Here is a 17,097-nt window from a genome sequence, read left to right as displayed (position 1 = left end):
GATTCACCCCCTAGCCTGGGAACTTGCATATGCCTCAGGTGTGGCCCTAAAAAGCAAAAAAAAAAAAAAAAAAAAATCAACAAAGACCTACTGTATAGCATAGGGAACTCTACTCAATATTCTGTAATAATCTATATGGGAAAAGATCATATATATATCACACATATGAATCACTATGAATCACTTTGCTGTACATCTGAAACTAACACAACATTGTAAATCAAGTATATGCCAATATAAAATAAAAATTAAATTGAAAAAAGTATACAAGTCCCAGAAGGATTCAAACCCATGACCATAAGCTATCATTCTGTTGGTCTGAGAATGAATCACTGCCATTGTCAATATCATTGTCTTGCCTACATTGTATTTGAGATTCTTTCTGTTTAATTCAGTAAATTTTATTGAGTGCCTACTATGCACGAGATAATATGCACCTGAATCCAGGCAACTGGGGCTTGATGACAAGGCTTAGATGGAAACCAGGCAGTTCAGCTTCCTACGCATGACCATTCAAAGTGCCAGCTTCACTCACACTTTTTCTTAGCAAGTATTTATTGGTCACTTAACTAAAATTAGACTAAGAAAGTCTCAGAACATGATAATTATCTACCACGGTGACAATTTCATTTCTCCTCCCCACCTCTGAAGTGAGAACTGAAGTTGTGATCCAGGTACCTCCTTAAGGTAGAGCTGGCAGGCCTGACACTCACCTTTCCTGAAACAGGAAGAAGCTTGTGGATCCAGGCTCAAAGTATGCAGACTGCAATAACCATATGCGATTTGCTTCGGCACAGAGGAGAGGTACCCCAATGCTACATTGGTGGCTTCAGAACAAAGCCTTACTACCCCGTACCGTGGTCCCTGTGTGTGGGATTGAGCAAAGTCTTTTCACTAAAGGTATGAAAATGTAAAAGCGGGCCTGGAAAGGGATAACATTTATTCTTGGGTGCAGAAACGTCTAATGTCTATGGATAAACTGGGGATCCAGGGAAGGAGGTGTTTCTAGGGGAGAGGAAATTGTGAGAAATGGAAAATTTTAGAAGGGCAGCATTTAAGCCACCTGATTTTAAAAGACAACCTGAAATTCCAGGATGAAGGCAGAAACGAAGATGTAACCCGAGGGAAACACTGATAAAGCCTAAAATATTTCTTAGAGAAATCTGAATTTTTTAAATAAATCATTTCCAGCTTGAGGGGTGCTAAAAAGGCTGGTAAAAGAAGAAAATGAAACCTATTAACAGATGAGTAAAAAGGAAGCTAGAAAATTCAAGTGTATTAAAAAGGGTCCTGGAATGGTGTGATTATCAGGGTCAGTATTTATGGCCTTTTTTGTGTCTGCTCTTTGGGTTTAAAACTAGGAAACCTGCTAGATGGCCCCTATCCTGGAAACTTCCCCTAAGCACGAGCACCCTGTACCCTTCAGGCCTTCAGCCGCTCCATTTCTTAGAATCCGTGGTGGCCTCCATTCTCGGGGTAGTGATTCCCTTGAAAGTACAAGCTGATAACCAAAGGCAGCCGGTGGACAGCGAGAGCAGTGAGAGGCCCACGTTTCTATTCTGGGAGTAGTTAACTCACTTGAGGACAAGAATCAGTAGGTGTAGACTTTTCTAGTCTTTCAGCATTTGCTTTCTGGTTTTGTGTGTGTGTTCATGCTTATTTTTGTATTTCCTCTTTTAGGCGCCTAATCATGACAGTGCGAATGATGAATCATAAGTCACTGTTGGTATTATTCTTTATCTGAGCCTCCTGGGTCATTTTTACAGTTTTCTAAAACTCCGCAAAGGTAGGAATTGTGTTTCTGTGTTTTACATACATATATTTTTATTCGATATTTCCCTTTTACTTGATGGATTGTAGTAGGGGAGTTTCAGTGCTTACACAACCTCTAAGAGCCAACAAACTTGGTAATCATCTTGCAGTATGGGAGCGGATAATACTGTGCGTGTGTCTGTCTACATGTTCTTCCTGTGGCACTTACATCAGCCCTGCGACTATCTTCTTCCAATGTTTAAGCCTTCTATACACCTTCTATAAGGCACTGCTGAACAATAGGATATTTTCATGTTTATATAGCAAAATTTACTTTTTTTTTTTTTTTACTGTTCATGCTTTTTGAATACTAAGAAACCCTTCCCTATGCCAACATCAAATTATTTATCTAAATATTCTGTTTAAAGTTTTAAAGATGGCTTTAGACGTTTAATCCTATAATGTACCTGTCATTTTTTTGGCTGCTTTTTCTTTTACTGCCATCTGGATAACCGCTGTTTCAGCTCTTGTTCAATTTGTCGTTCTTTTTATCCAAGCTGATTTATTATGTCATTTTTGTTGTACATCCACATTTTAATAAGTACAAGTCCCTCTGGGGGTTCTTCATTCTAGTCCATTGATCAGTTTGTCTTCTTTGTACAAACACCACATGGCTATCATTAACAGGGCTTCATAATTCATCTTGAAAACTTGGAGGTCAAGTTTAACCTGCTTCAGAAGGTTTTCAGCCCTTCGCGTTCTCTTATGTTTTAGGGTCAGCCGGTCAAATTTAGTGAAAAATTCTACTTAAATTATATGTGCATTACATTCACCACATTGATCAAATTAAGGAAACTGACCTTTTTTTCCTTTTCCAATATAAACATTTTGGAAATGTTTTTTATTGAAATAAAGTTGATTTACAATGTTGTGTTAACTGTCTGCTATGCATTGAAGTGATTCACTTATACATATATATATGTGTGTGTGTGTGTATATATACACACATATACACATTTTTGTATATATTCTTTTCCATTATGGTTTATCATAGGACATTGAATGTGGTTCTCTGTGCTGTCCAGTAGGACCTTGCTGGGGGTTGGGGGGGTGTTGGGGTTTTTTTTAAATGGCCTTACCCACACCCTATAGAAGTTCCCAGGCCAGCAGCTGAATCTGAGCCACAGCAACACCCGATCTTTAACCCACTGTGCTGGGCTAGGGATGGAACTCACATCTCCACAGCACCACAAGCTGCAGTGGGATTCCCTCTTTTTTTTTTTTTTTTTTTTGTCTTTTTAGGGCCACACCCACAGCATATGGAGGTTCCCAGGCTAGGGGTCTAATCGGAGCTGCAGCCACTGGCCTACGCCACAACCACAGCAACTCGGGATCCGAGCCATGTCTGCGATCTACACCACAGCTCACAGCAATGCCAGATCCTTAACTGCAGTGGGATTCTTAACCCATTGTGCCATAGCGGGAACTCCAGGACCTTGTTTTTTTATCGCCTCCATACATACATACATACATGCTTAATCTGCAGACCCCAACCTCCCACTATCTCTCTCCCCCAACCCCCAACCCCTTGGCAACAAGTCTGTTCTCCTTGTCTGTGAGTCTATTTCTGTTTTGTAGATAGGTTCATTTGTGGAAGCTGACATGTTAATAGTATTATTTTGCTGTTTATCAGCATGTAATCTCTCTTTATTTATATAGGTCTTCTTCAAGATTGTTCACTAAATTTTAAAATTTGTGCATTCAGGTCTTACACATCTTTTGTTAGATTGATAGCTAGGTACGTTATAACTTTTCTGTTGCTGTTCTAAATACTGCGTCTTTTTAAGCACATTTTTGAATTGCTTGCTGCTGGTATAGAGGAAGGCAATTGACTTTTGCATATGGAACAGCAAGACTTTACTCCCCAAGATCTTGAAAGTCTCATTAGTTCAATATGATCTAGATCTCTCTGAGAACAGAAAGTAAACTCGTTCTAAAATTTAAAATTTTCTATGAATTCTGTTCCCTCAGGTGTCTTCTCTTTGTTAAACCTGGTACCTCTTGCTCATGAGTTGGATTTCATGAAAAATTTTTGCTAATTCTTAGTTGTGTACATTCTTACACCTGAGATTCTAGGGTGGCCAGTCTGGACTGATGTTACCTGTCTTTTCCAGCATGTTCTTGGCAGAGATGCAAAAAGTGCTGCAAGACAGTAAATACTCCCTATTTGTCTAAAGTGGTGCCAGGCACACTGGGTCCTACTGACCTCTCCAACTTAAATATCTACAGTTTTGGCTTGCATCAGAGTACAGAAAGTCCCCATTTCTAGCTGCCTGGCCCGGGCATGGGTATGGAAATAAGGGGGTGTCATCCCGCCTGGTTTGTCCTCCTGCGGACTGCCTCTCACCGCTCATACTCCAGTTATCAATCTCAGCCACACTGGTAGTGTCCCTGGAATGACTTCTTTTAGCAGAATCCTCACCAGTGTGCATTTGGAGCCATGGTTTTCTTCATAATCTAATCTCATCTGCCTTTCATTTTTCAGAAGATTGCTTCTAAGTTCTGGTCCACATAATGTACCTCTTCCTATTTCCCAGAATAATTAGAAAAGTGTTCTTTTCTGCCTGTTATAGGATTTGATGGTGGGACATCAAGGCTTTAATTGGTGCTTAGTCCTCCATCTTGAATCAGAATTTTCCTGTTATTTTTCGACTAAAAACATTTATGCACAGAATATTATCCTACCACACTGAAAATCACTTATAATTTTCATATGAAGTTGTAGCAAGTTAAAATTATCTTGGTAATGTAGTGTGATGGTTAAAAGATGTTGATGTTCAGATCCTCTAGGTTCTTACTCATTTTTAAATTTCATTACCGTAGCAACTACTGAGAGAGGTTTTTTAATTTTCTAATTGTGACTGTAGATTTTTCTGTTTCTCCTATTCTGTCAATGTTTGTCTCATTGATGAATATGGACATGTAGGCACATCCACATTTAAGGTTGTTATGTTTTCAGACAAACTGACCCTTTTATCACTATGAAATGTCCATCTGGATGTCAGGTGATTCTCTTTGTCTTGATGTCTATTTTAATATCAGCATTTTAGGCTTACATAGTATACTGCTTTCCACCCATTTACTATAGGTATCTTTATACTTAAACTACATTCCTTATTGGCTCTTGCTTTTTCATATCTGCCTTTAAAAAAAATTTTTTTTGCTTAACACTCCCCCTTTTTTTTTTTTATAGGCAGTATTTTAATAATAACTACACATGGAGGATCACCTTTAGAAATTGTGAGCTTAGTTATACACCTCTAACATACAATGTTGTAGATGAACTATATCTCAGCAAAAACAAAACAGCGCAAATCTTTATAATTGCCATCATTTTGAAATAAATGCTAATATCCAGTGGTACAAATTTGTTCCTCACTTTTCTTCCTCAAAAATTGTCTTGGCTAATTTTGGCCTGTTTTTCTTCCATCAAAATTTTTTTTTTTTTTTTTTTTTTAGGTTTGTCTTCTACAGTTTTTTTTGTTTTTTTTTTTTCCAATGTACAGCAAGGGGGTCAGGTTATCCTTACATGTATACATTACAATTAGTTTTTCCCCCACCCTTTCTTCTGTTGCAACATGAGTATCTAGACATAGTTCTCAATGCTATTCAGCAGGATCTCCTTGTAAATCTATTCTAAGTTGTGTCTGATAAGCCCAAGCTCCCGATCCCTCCCTCTCCCTCCCCCTCCCATCAGGCAACCACAAGTCTCTTCTCCAAGTCCATGATTTTCTTTTCTGAGGAGATGTTCATTTGTGCTGGATATTAGATTCCAGTTATAAGTGATATCATATGGTATTTGTCTTTGTCTTTCTGGCTCATTTCACTCAGTATGAGATTCTCTAGTTCCATCCATGTTGCTGCAAATGGCATTATGTCATCCTTTTTCATGGCTGAGTAGTATTCCATTGTGTATATATACCACCTCTTCCGAATCCAATCATCTGTCAGTGGACATTTGGGTTGTTTCCATGTCCTGGCTATTGTGAATAGTGCTGCAATGAACATGCGGGTGCATGTGTCTCTTTTAAGTAGAGCTTTGTCCGGATAGATGCCCAAGAGTGGGATTGCGGGGTCATATGGAAGTTCTATGTATAGATTTCTAAGGTATCTCCAAACTGTTCTCCATAGTGGCTGTACCAGTTTACATTCCCACCAGCAGTGCAGGAGGGTTCCCTTTTCTGCACAGCCCCTCCAGCACTTGTTATTTGTGGATTTATTAATGATGGCCATTCTGACTGGTGTGAGGCGGTATCTCATGGTAGTTTTGATTTGCATTTCTCTTATAATCAGCGATGTTGAGCATTTTTTCATGTGTTTGCTGGCCATCTGTGTATCTTCTTTGGAGAAATGTCTATTCAGGTCTTTTGCCCATTTTTCCATTGATTGATTGGTTTTTTTGCTGTTGAGTTGTATAAGTTGCTTATATATTCTAGAGATTAAGCCCTTGTCAGTTGCATCATTTGAAACTATTTTCTCCCATTCTGTAAGTTGTCTTTTTGTTTTCTTTTGGGTTTCCTTTGCTGTGCAAAAGCTTTTCAGTTTGATGAGGTCCCATGGGTTTATTTTTGCTCTAATTTCTATTGCTTTGGGAGACTGACCTGAGAAAATATTCATGATGTTGATGTCAGAGAGTGTTTTGCCTATGTTTTCTTCTAGGAGTTTGATGGTGTCCTGTCGTATATTTAAGTCTTTCAGCCACTTGGAGTTTATTTTTGTGCATGGTGTGAGGGTTGTTCTAGTTTCATTGCTTTGCATGCAGCTGTCCAGGTTTCCCAGCAATGCTTGCTGAATAGACTTTCTTTTTCCCATTTGATGTTCTTGCCTCCCTTGTCAAAGATTAATTGACCATAGGTGTCAGGGTTTATTTCCAGATTCTCTATTCTGTTCCATTGGTCTGTCTGTCTGTTTTGATACCAGTACCACACTGTTTTGATGACTGTGGCTTGGTAGTATTTCTTGAAGTCTGGGAGAGTGATGCCTCCTGCTTGGTTTTTGTTTCTCAGGATTGCTTTGGCGACTCTGGGTCTTTTGTTGTTCCATATAAATGTTTGGATTGTTTGTTCTAGTTCTGTGAAAAATGTCATGGGTAATTTGATAGGGATTGCATTGAATCTGTAGATTGCTTTGGGTAGGATGGCCATTTTCACAATATTGATTTTTCCAATCCAGGAACATGGAATATCTTTCCATTTCTTTACATCTTCTTTGATTTCTTTGATTAAAGGTTTATAGTCCTCGGCATATAGGTCCTTTACCTCCTTGGTCAGGTGTATTCCGAGGTATTTGATTTTGTGAGGTACAATTTTAAAAGGTATCGTATTTTTGTATTCCTTTTCTAATGTTTCATTGCTGGTATACAGAAATGCAACTGACTTCTGAATGTTAATCTTATATCCTGCCACTTTGCTGAATTTATTAATCAGTTCAAGGAGTTTTGGGGTTGAGTCCTTAGGGTTTTCTAGGTATAGTATCATGTCATCTGCATACAGTGACAGTTTGATCTCTTCTCTTCCTATATGGATGTCTTTGATTTCTTTTGTTTGTCTAATTGCTGTGGCTAAGACTTCCAAAACTATGTTGAAGAGCAGTGGTGAGAGTGGGCATCCCTGTCTTGTTCCAGATTTGAGTGAGAAGGCTTTCAGTTTTTCCCCATTGAGGATTATATTTGCTGTGGGTTTATCATAAATGGCTTTGATTATATTCAGGAATGTTCCCTCTATACCCACTTTGGCGAGGGTCTTGATCATGAATGGATGTTGAACTTTGTCAAATGCTTTTTCTGCATCTATTGAGATGATCATATGACTTTTTACTTTTTTTTTGTTAATGTGGTGTATGATGCTGATTGATTTGCGTATGTTGAACCATCCTTGTGAACCTGGGATGAACCCAACCTGGTCATGGTGTATAATTTTTTTGATATTTGTTGGATTCGGTTGGCTAAGATTTTGTTGAGAATTTTTGCATCTATATTCATCAATGATATTGGGCAATAGTTTTCTTTTTTGGTGTTATCTCTGTCTGGTTTTGGAATGAGGGTGATGGTGGCATCATAGAATGTCTTTGGGAGTATTCCTTCTTCTTCAACCTTTTGAAAGCGTTTAAGGAGGATGGGCACCAATTCCTCTTTATATGTTTGATAAAATTCACCTGTGAAGCCATCTGGTCCTGGACTTTTATTTGTAGGGAGTGATTTTATGACCTCTTCAATTTCATTTCTAGTGATCGGTCTGTTCAGTTGGTCTGTTTCTGCTTGATTCAGTTTTGGCAGGCTGTAAGATTCTAGAAAATTGTCCATTTCTTCCAGATTGTCAAACTTGTTGCCGTATAGTTGTTCATAGTATTCTTATGGTTTTTTGTATTTCTGCTGTATCCGTTGTGATTTCTCCTTTTTCATTTATAATTTTGGTTATTTGGGTTCTTTCTCTCCTCTTTTTAGTGAGTCTGGCCAGGGGTTTGTCAATTTTGTTCACCTTTTCAAAGAACCAGCTCTTGGTTTTATTAATTTTCTCTATTGTTTTTTGAGTCTCTATTTTATTGATTTCTTCTTTGATCTTTATAATTTCCTTCCTTCTGCTGACTTTAGGACTTTTTTGTTCTTTTTCTAATTCGTTTAGGTGGAGGGTTAAGTTGTCAATTTGGGATCTTTCTTCTTTTTTGAGAAAGGCCCCTTTTTTTTTTGTTTGTTTTTGCTTTATTAGGGCCATACCTGCAGCATATGGAAGTTCTTAGGCTAGGGGTTGAACTGGAGCTACAGCTGCCAGCCTACACCACAGCCACAGCAATGCAGGATCTGCACCATGTCTGCAACCTACGCCACAGCTCATGGCAATGCTGGATCCCCAACGCATTGAGCGAGGCCAGGGATCAAACCTACATCCTCATGGATGGTAGTAGGATTTGTTTCCACTGCACCACAATGGGAACTCCAACACTCCATTTATTAGATAGCATTCTATTAAAACTTTTTTTCCTAGACTGTATTACTAATCACATAGCTGGAAATATAACAGCTTTGTCTTTTTATAAATGAATTATCTCAAATATTGAAACATTGATCAGAAATTCATTTAATAAAAATTCTTCCAAAATTTGATAAAAGCATAAGTTCTAGGGTCAAACTATAACTTTTAACATCAAAATATTTTAAATATTTCAAAAATACCTTAAAATATGCAAATGATAAAACACTGATAACAAAACATTATTTTATTTATAAATATTGCCTTTTAAAAATATGCAGACTCAGAGTTCCCATCATGACTCAGCGGAAATGAATCTGACAGCATCCATGAGACGCAGGTTTGATTCCTGACCTTGTTCAGTGGGTTAAGGATCTGGCATTGCTGTGAGCTGTGCTGTAGGTCATAGATGTGGCTTGGATCCCGCATTGTTATAGTATAGGCCAGCAGCTACAGCTCCAATTCAACCCCTAGCCTGGGAATCTCCATATGCTGCAGATGCGGCCCTAAGAGGACAAAAAATTTAAAAATTAATAAAAATATACAGACTCGATTCCAAAACAATATATACATTTTTTTTGCTTTTGAGTTTGATAATACTTCCTTAATTCTAGGAAATGTATGATATCTTCCTTTTAATGGAGTGTTTAGTCTACTTACTTTTAATGGAATTAAAAGCAGATTTAGGTCCACCGCTTTGCTAGTGGTTTTCTGTTTGGTCACTCTGTTTATTTCTCCATTTCCCCTTCTGTGGCTTATTTTGGGTTGATTTTTTTTTTAATTTCCTTTATTATTTTCATAGCTCTAAGTTGTTTTTAAAGTGGTTTCTCTAGAGATTGTAATACACATTCTTATTAACCTTTGGAATGAATGTTGCGCTACCTCATGTAAATCTGTAATCACCTTTCAACCACTTACTGCCACCTATTCCCCACCCGCTCTTTATCGTTGTCATATTATTACAAAGTTAGAGTTTTTAAATAATCACGTGCATTTTAAAGAAATTAGGAGATCAACACGGAGTATTTGACTATTAGTCCATATATTTACCATTTCTGGTTGCTTTTCGTTTCTTCCTAAAGATCTCTGTTTCTTTTTGATGTAATTTCACTTCAGCTTGAAGCACTTCAGGTGGCATTTTTCATAAATACAAGTCCAGCGTTGTCCCTTCTTCCAAGTTTCAACCCTCCTCCAGGGTCTGTCTGCTCATGATCACTCTCTAGTGCTTTTAAAAGAGAAGTTTGGGGCAGGGGGCGGGGGTGTCTAGAGTTTTTCCACTTGTATCTGCAGGAGACATTACTATGATTCACGGAGTTCTCAGGAATAGACTTATTGGTAAATGCAGTGAACCCTGTTAAAAGTCTTAATACGTGCTGTAGAATTGTTTTCCAGAAACATGGGGCCAATTTGCACCTAAATCAACAGTGAAAGAGAATTCTAGTCTTACTGCACACTCGCAGCACTGGGTAGCTCATTTTTTAGAGACATTTGCCTGGGAGTAAAACCTGACTCTGTTGCTGACCAGCTCTACAAGCTTGATTAAGTTCCTTAACTTTGCTATGAACCAGTTTCATCATCTAAAAAGGGGGTCATAAAAATAAACACCTCATATGTTACTGTGAGAATTAATGGGCTGCCATATGAAACGCATTTAGATTGGTACCTGGCATGTCCTAAGTCTTTGCTCTTACCATCTCTATTATTTGATAAATAAAAATATTATTTTTTAAAAGTTTGATAAAACAGTAATAATATTAATCATAGTAACCCAGTCCAATACAAGCTACTCTTCCTTTATTGGAAATTCAGAGATATCGCTATGAAAGTGTTCTTTAAAGAACTGTAAGTAATAATTACTCAGCCATTAAAAAGAACGAAATACCAGCATTTTTTGCAACATGCATGGACCTAGAAACTATCGTGCTAAGTGAAGTCAGCCATACAATGAGACACCAACATCCAATGCTTTCACTGACGTGGAATCTGAAAAAAGGACAGACTGTACTTCTTTGCAGAATAGATGCTGACTCACAGACATTGAAAAACTTATGGTCTCCTGAGGAGACAGTTTGGGGGGTGGGAGGATGTGCTTGGGCTGCGGGATGGAAATCCTGTGAAATTGGATTGTGATGATCATTATACAACTACAGATGTGATAAATTCATTTGAGTAATAATAAATAAAATGGGAAAAAAAGAACTATAAGTAAGTAATAAAGAAAAGCTGAGGAGTTCCTGTCGTGGCTCAGTAGTTAATGAACCCGACTAGTATCCATGAGGACACAGGTTCAATCCCTGGCCTCACTCAGTGGCTTAAGGATCTGGCATTGCCCTGAGCTGTGGGGTAGGTTGCAGATGCAGCTCGGTTCCTGTGTGGCTGTGGCTGTGGCGAAGGCCAGCGGCCACAGCTCTGAGTAGACCCCTAGCCTGGGAACTTCCATATGCTGCAGGTGCAGCCCTAAAAAGCAAAAAGAAAAAGAAAAGCTGAATGCAATAAATATCTTAAAAGATAGGAATGAGTAAAATATTAACCTATATCCAGAGGCTGGAATACTATAGGGGCCTTTGATATAAGGTGGAAAGTTTTTAATGATGCTTTTTTAAAGTCAAAATTCATTGGTAAATATTCAGTTTGTTCATCATCATGTAAAACGGTGCACAGAAGATGAGAGAAAAATCATCAAAATGGTAAGAGTAGAGATCCGTGCTTCTTAAACATTTCCTTAAGGATTTATTTCAGTCTGAATTCTAATTTTAAGATAAAGAATAACAGAACAATAAACATGTGTTCTTTGCTATGCAGTTAAAAAGCATTTTCTCGTGTGGTCTTCACAATTGCCCAGTAAAAATGTATTTTGTGGTCACCCCTTTAAGGAAGATCCTAGGGCTCTTTGGGGTTGAGTGGCTCATTCAAAATAGATTAGCCAGTGAAAAGTGGAGTTCTACCATCGATGTAAGGAAACTCACTTTTCCTATGAAACATATATGGGAGTGAAATCTCAAATCATTTTAATTTTTGTACCTCTCATCATTGTATAGAAGAGAATGTGGCTAACCTACCAAAATTATCACATTAAACAGGAATATTTTCTATGGTCTCTCTTGTACTCCTTGTCATTTCAGTTATGGATTGCACTCAAGCTGCCCATCTCCCTCCATCACTGGAATTTCATCACGAAATCATGTCCTAAAGCACCACTAAATCCAATAGTTGCACCAACAAAGACTAAGCGGAGATAAAATCAGGGAGAAACTAGACCAGATGGTCCCACCCAGACCCTTCACCCACGTGACCTCCACCACCAGTGCCACACACAGCACAGCCACCATCCTCAGCCTTCAAGACACATACCACAGGGGCATCAGCTGGATGTCCTGCTGGAGGTGAGGGACCACTTGGGACGCAGAAGCCATATGGCGGGGATTTCCTGAGGGCCAGGATGTCCTCCCCAGCCCTGCAGGCAGGCGCCTCGGGAAAGGTGAGCGACCTCAACAATGGCACCTACCTTGTCAGCTTCACTCTGTTCCGGGAGGGCCAGGTGTCTCTGTCTCTCCTGCTCATCCAGCCCAGTGAAGGGGTGTCAGCTCTCTGGAGGGCAAGGAACCAAGGCTACAACAAGGTGATCTTCACAGGCCACTTTGCCAGTGGTACCTCCCAAGTCAACAGTATTTGTGCTCTGGTTTTAAATTCAAGAGGTTAACTGTGTGAGTACCTGGATACCAGAGACCAGGGAGCCTTCTACTGCCTGAAGCCTCAGGACATACCCTGTGCTGCACTTAACCCACATGGATTCCAAACACAAGAAAGCGTCTTATTTTAGCAAAGAAGAAAGGAGCCTCTTTGAAAGGTAAGTAATTACTTCTGGAGACTACCTGAGCAAATACAGTAATGATTTAGCCAAATGTTGATCCTTTGATTTAGCCAAACGAGCATGAGTATATCAACTTTGGGACTCTATGAAGAGCCATTTTAGAAAAGATCTATACGTTCATCTGGGGACAGTGCCCACTCTCCAGTAGTTCCTAAGTATTTTGGGTATTTAACCCTCATCATTTCACCAAAAAAATAGAATAAAAAGCAAAAAAGATGAGACATAGACATGTGTGAATATGCATGGGCTCTAATACGTTCTTTCTGCATCTCAGTACATCACCTTGTACACCTGGGAATCTGTACTCCCTGGACTAATAGGCAAAGAAAAGGAAATTTAATAAATGACCTGGAACTGTGGGCAGAGTCGTCAAATATCATAAGAAATAACTGAAGCAGTGGGTAAGGTAGCTTTTTGTATTTCCTGATCTTGGGGCCACCTGCAGATGAATTTCTATATTTGTCTCTTTAAGGTCAAATGTGGACATAGAGATTATGGAAAAGTTTGATGAATTACTGTCTCCAAACGCAACAGTAAGTTCTCCCTGTGTTTGATGGGTGGTGCTTAATACTAGTCCCATTTAAGGGTTTCTTCTTTCGGGGAACTTGTTCACTACTATCAACCCTATTGTTACTTGGCTCATCAGACTTGTCTATGATGGGCCCCAATACCACTTAACCAAGTGAACAAATGATTGGAATCGTAAATCTGTTTTAGTAACTATCACTCTCACCGTCATCTATTTATCAGGCAATAGATTACCTGCCCATCAGACATAACAACCTTCAGATGTCAATACTCTCTCTCAATTTACACCTAGGGCTTAACCTCCTCCAACCACCACCATCAGCACTTTCCACATCACTGCAAACTCAATAATCTGCCATCAGTAAATCAGTTCCTCACTGTTTCCCCCTCTTTGTCTCTGCTGCCTTTGAAACAATTTTAACATATAAAATAGCACTTCCACCCATATATATAATACAAATATAATAATTATACTTTTATGTAATATAAAATATACATTTTTTTCTTCTTGGGGCCACGCCTGCAGTACACAGGAGTTGACCAGGGGTCAAACTGGAGCTGCAGCCACAAGCCGTAGGATCCGAGCTGCATCTGTGACCTACACCACAGCTCGTGGCAGCACTGGATCCTTAACCCACGGGCGGGGCCAGGGATTGAACCCGCATCCTCATAGATACCAGTCGACTTCATTTGTGCTGAGCCACAACAGGAACTCCCCACCCTCATATTTGCTCTTCAATTTCTTCGGATCAAAACATCCTAGGAAATCCCTATATAAAATGACTTAAGGCAAGAACTTTTGTGTATCTTTAAAACTCAGCATTAACAGCTTGCTAGTTGCTACTAAACTCATTTACATTGATGTGTATGTATGTACCTAGAGGTAGAAATGGCATTTTTCACCCAGGATTCACAAGTATACTCATATAGGCTATTAAAATATTAAACTACTTCCTTTGATGAATAATGACTGTCCCAAGTCTGTCAAGGCTAGGCGCCTCAGTCCCTCAGATTTCTAGATTCTTCACAAACCAGTGATGAAGGAGTTAATACCCGGCCTGTCCTAGACCTCCAGAACTCTGCTCTGGTCTACAGCCACATCCATGTGGCCTGTCCAGGACTCACACCAAATTAGTTGTTGAGTTCCTGTTGTGGCTCAGTGGTAACAAACCCGACTAGTATCCATGAGGATGTGGGTTCAATTCCTGGCCTCTCTCAGTGGATTAAGGATCCAGCATTGCCGTGAACCATGATGTAGGGCGCAGACGTGGCTTGGATCCAGTGTGGCTATGGCTGTGGTGTACGCCGGTGGCTGCAGCTCTGATTCATTCCCTAGCCTGGGAATTTCCATATGCCATGGGTGCAGCCCTAAAAAGACCAAAAAAAAAAAAAAATTTAAGTTAATTTTTTTTTTTTTATATCACCCTGTACTTGACTTGGAAGTTATCTACAGTCTGATGGTGGCATCTAAGACACTAGGACAGTATGTCTTAAAGTGGGATAAAATGACAAGATAACTGAGTTTTCATTACTAAGCAAGAATTGATGTCTTTACTTTCATAAGAAGGCAAATACTTAAATTTTACCCAGAAGGCCTTTTTGTTCAGGGAGAAAACATCTTCTCTATAACGAACACTAATGAGCAGCATTTAGAAAATTCATGTCAGAAAAATTTTTTCTGAAAAATACCTTTTCCATTAAGAAGCTGCTGCTTCAATAAGGCTTTTGTACACCCTCACGTTTATTAAAAGGATATTTAGGGAATTCCTATTGTGGCGCAGTGGGCTAAGGATCCCGTGTCACTGCCACTGTGGCATAGGTCACAGCTGAGGCTCGGATTTGATCCCTGGCCTGGGAACATTCATATGCTGCAGGCATAGCCAAAAAAGAAAGGCAAAAAGGATACTTAGAAAATATAGTAAGTGTCTTAATAAATACTCATGGATAAAGTGATATTTTAGAAGACCTTATCTTATTGATTCTTTAGCAGAAAAGATAGTTCCAATGAAAAAGAAATGCGCATTTAGAACGGTATCCACAATCCCCAGTGGATGTGTCTGGAAAGACACATGGAATCCTGTCTCCTGTAGTTTGGCTCCAATCAAAGTGAAAGAATGCCTGAAAGGAAAATTCATATACCTTATGGGAGATTCCATGGCCCACCAGTGGACGGAATACTTCAAAAGTAGTATCAACAGTATGTCTCTGTCTAAGCTATTATTCATATCCCTTTCAGAACCTTCTTTTTCATTTCAAGGGGAGAAAGGAGTGGTTGTTATGAGGATTAAATGATGTAATGGTTATATAAAATATCTAACACATTACAAGGCACATAGGCACTTAGAAGCACCCAGCAAACCATAGCTACTGCAGTGAGTATCCTTAGTTTGTACTGGAGTTGGAGCTAGACTCTATTGTGCTAGAATTCTAATCCACTTGCTCCTTTTACTAAACCAAGACTGTATCAATAATCACCCAGAATCCACTAGTAGATCTTAGCACTCTTACCTGGGAAGCTGTCACTGCCTGTCCTGGGTCCTGGCTCTTTCCACTGGGGACAGTACAGCTGGTGTGGCTCCCCTATGGCCATCATGACATGATGCCATTCCTGTGATCTCCAACCTAGAGAGTAAGCAAATTCTCCCAGTAAAAAAGGAAAAAGTCAACAGGGCCCTGGATCCCCTCCCACAGAAGGGAAAATTGTGACCTCTGGTGAATGACTAAACTCCTGCAGACCTCAGGTCCCTCATCTACAAAATTAAGGGTCTGGTGATAACCTCTGGCATTACATTCTGTAACCATGGGTCTCTTAGTTTATAGAAAGTACTGCATAAATGAGTTATCTAGTCTCTTCACTGACTTTTTAAATTGCGGTAGCAAAACATTTGTTGCACGTTTTGTTAAAATTGCATGACCATTGTGTGCTTTGGGAAAGGAAAGTGAAATAGACAGGAAATAGAATGAAGAAAAAAATTCTGCCATTGTCCTCCAGTATCACCATTTTCAAACTTCACCAGGTTAAGATTTCAAATGCAGTCCCTTACTTCTAAGATGGCACATGTTATGTGACTTTATCAGATATCTTTGATAGTCTGATAAAGGCCTAATTAATATGAAAAATGGAGGGACTTCACTTTATTCATTTTTTTCTTCTTTTCAACAGTTTTAAGATTGGGTAGACTACTTTCATAAGAATTGGGAACTACTTCAAGTTTAAACACAGATTCTGTCATTTACTAGCTGTGTAATCTTGAGCAGGTCATTTCATCTCTGGATTCTCTTTTTTATAATGTGGCAATTAAATTTACATATGTATGTATATACACAAATGCCTATATGTATGGCTTTGAAGTAGATTAATGCATTGTAACAAATGCTTTGCAAACTATAAAGTATGTCACAAATTAATAGTCAATACTCGTATTATAGATGATGTAACCAGTACCATTTCATGAATATGTAAAAGAAACACAGAAGCATAGAATATGATTCCAGTCTTAAGGGAACTTAACAGAGAACCTGGGAAAATGGGTTTACTTTTCTTTGAAAGATATCATTTAGTACCTTTTCTATCTTCAAATGAGTTTAGAGGTAAGAAAATGTTTCTTCATATGTGCATTTTTAGTAATACCTATAAAAGTGACTACCTCATCTTCCAATGAAGTTCCTTTACCACTTACCATCCCCCACCCATTTGGTTCTACATGGCCCTACAAAGGGCAGATATTTCTTTTCTCTTAGGTTATTTATTTTTTCCATAGTAATAATTTCTTAGTTGTGTAATATCCTTTGGCTGCTCAATAATCTTCAAACTCTTTCTCATTAAAACTGCTAATAAATCACCCATGATTAATTTATTTAATTATAAACACCCAATCTTTTCTTCTGTTTTTATGATCTGGATAACTTTATTTTCCTTTC

General features: G+C 38.8%; 1 long non-coding RNA gene and 1 pseudogene across 11 annotated transcripts in view; one reads left to right on the top strand and one right to left on the bottom strand.

Moving 5' to 3' along the window:
- Positions 1-17,097, bottom strand: part of LOC106504881 — a 54,197-nt gene that overhangs the window by 27,787 nt on the left and 9,313 nt on the right. For 10 of the 11 annotated variants that reach the window (XR_001298808.2, XR_001298811.2, XR_001298812.2 and 7 more), the window contains 2 exons: positions 15,685-15,798; positions 12,283-12,453 (listed from right to left, as the gene is read on the bottom strand). This is a non-coding gene — a long non-coding RNA (uncharacterized LOC106504881). The remainder of the gene's footprint in view (positions 1-12,282; positions 12,454-15,684; positions 15,799-17,097) is intronic. The other variant, XR_001298816.2, reaches the window with a different exon arrangement.
- Positions 1-17,097, top strand: part of LOC100524035 — a 130,632-nt pseudogene that overhangs the window by 111,126 nt on the left and 2,409 nt on the right.

Source organism: Sus scrofa, chromosome 9 (genome assembly GCF_000003025.6).
Source record: "Sus scrofa isolate TJ Tabasco breed Duroc chromosome 9, Sscrofa11.1, whole genome shotgun sequence".
In the NCBI taxonomy this organism is placed as follows: domain Eukaryota; kingdom Metazoa; phylum Chordata; class Mammalia; order Artiodactyla; family Suidae; genus Sus; species Sus scrofa.
This window is presented reverse-complemented; position numbering and strand designations above follow the sequence as displayed.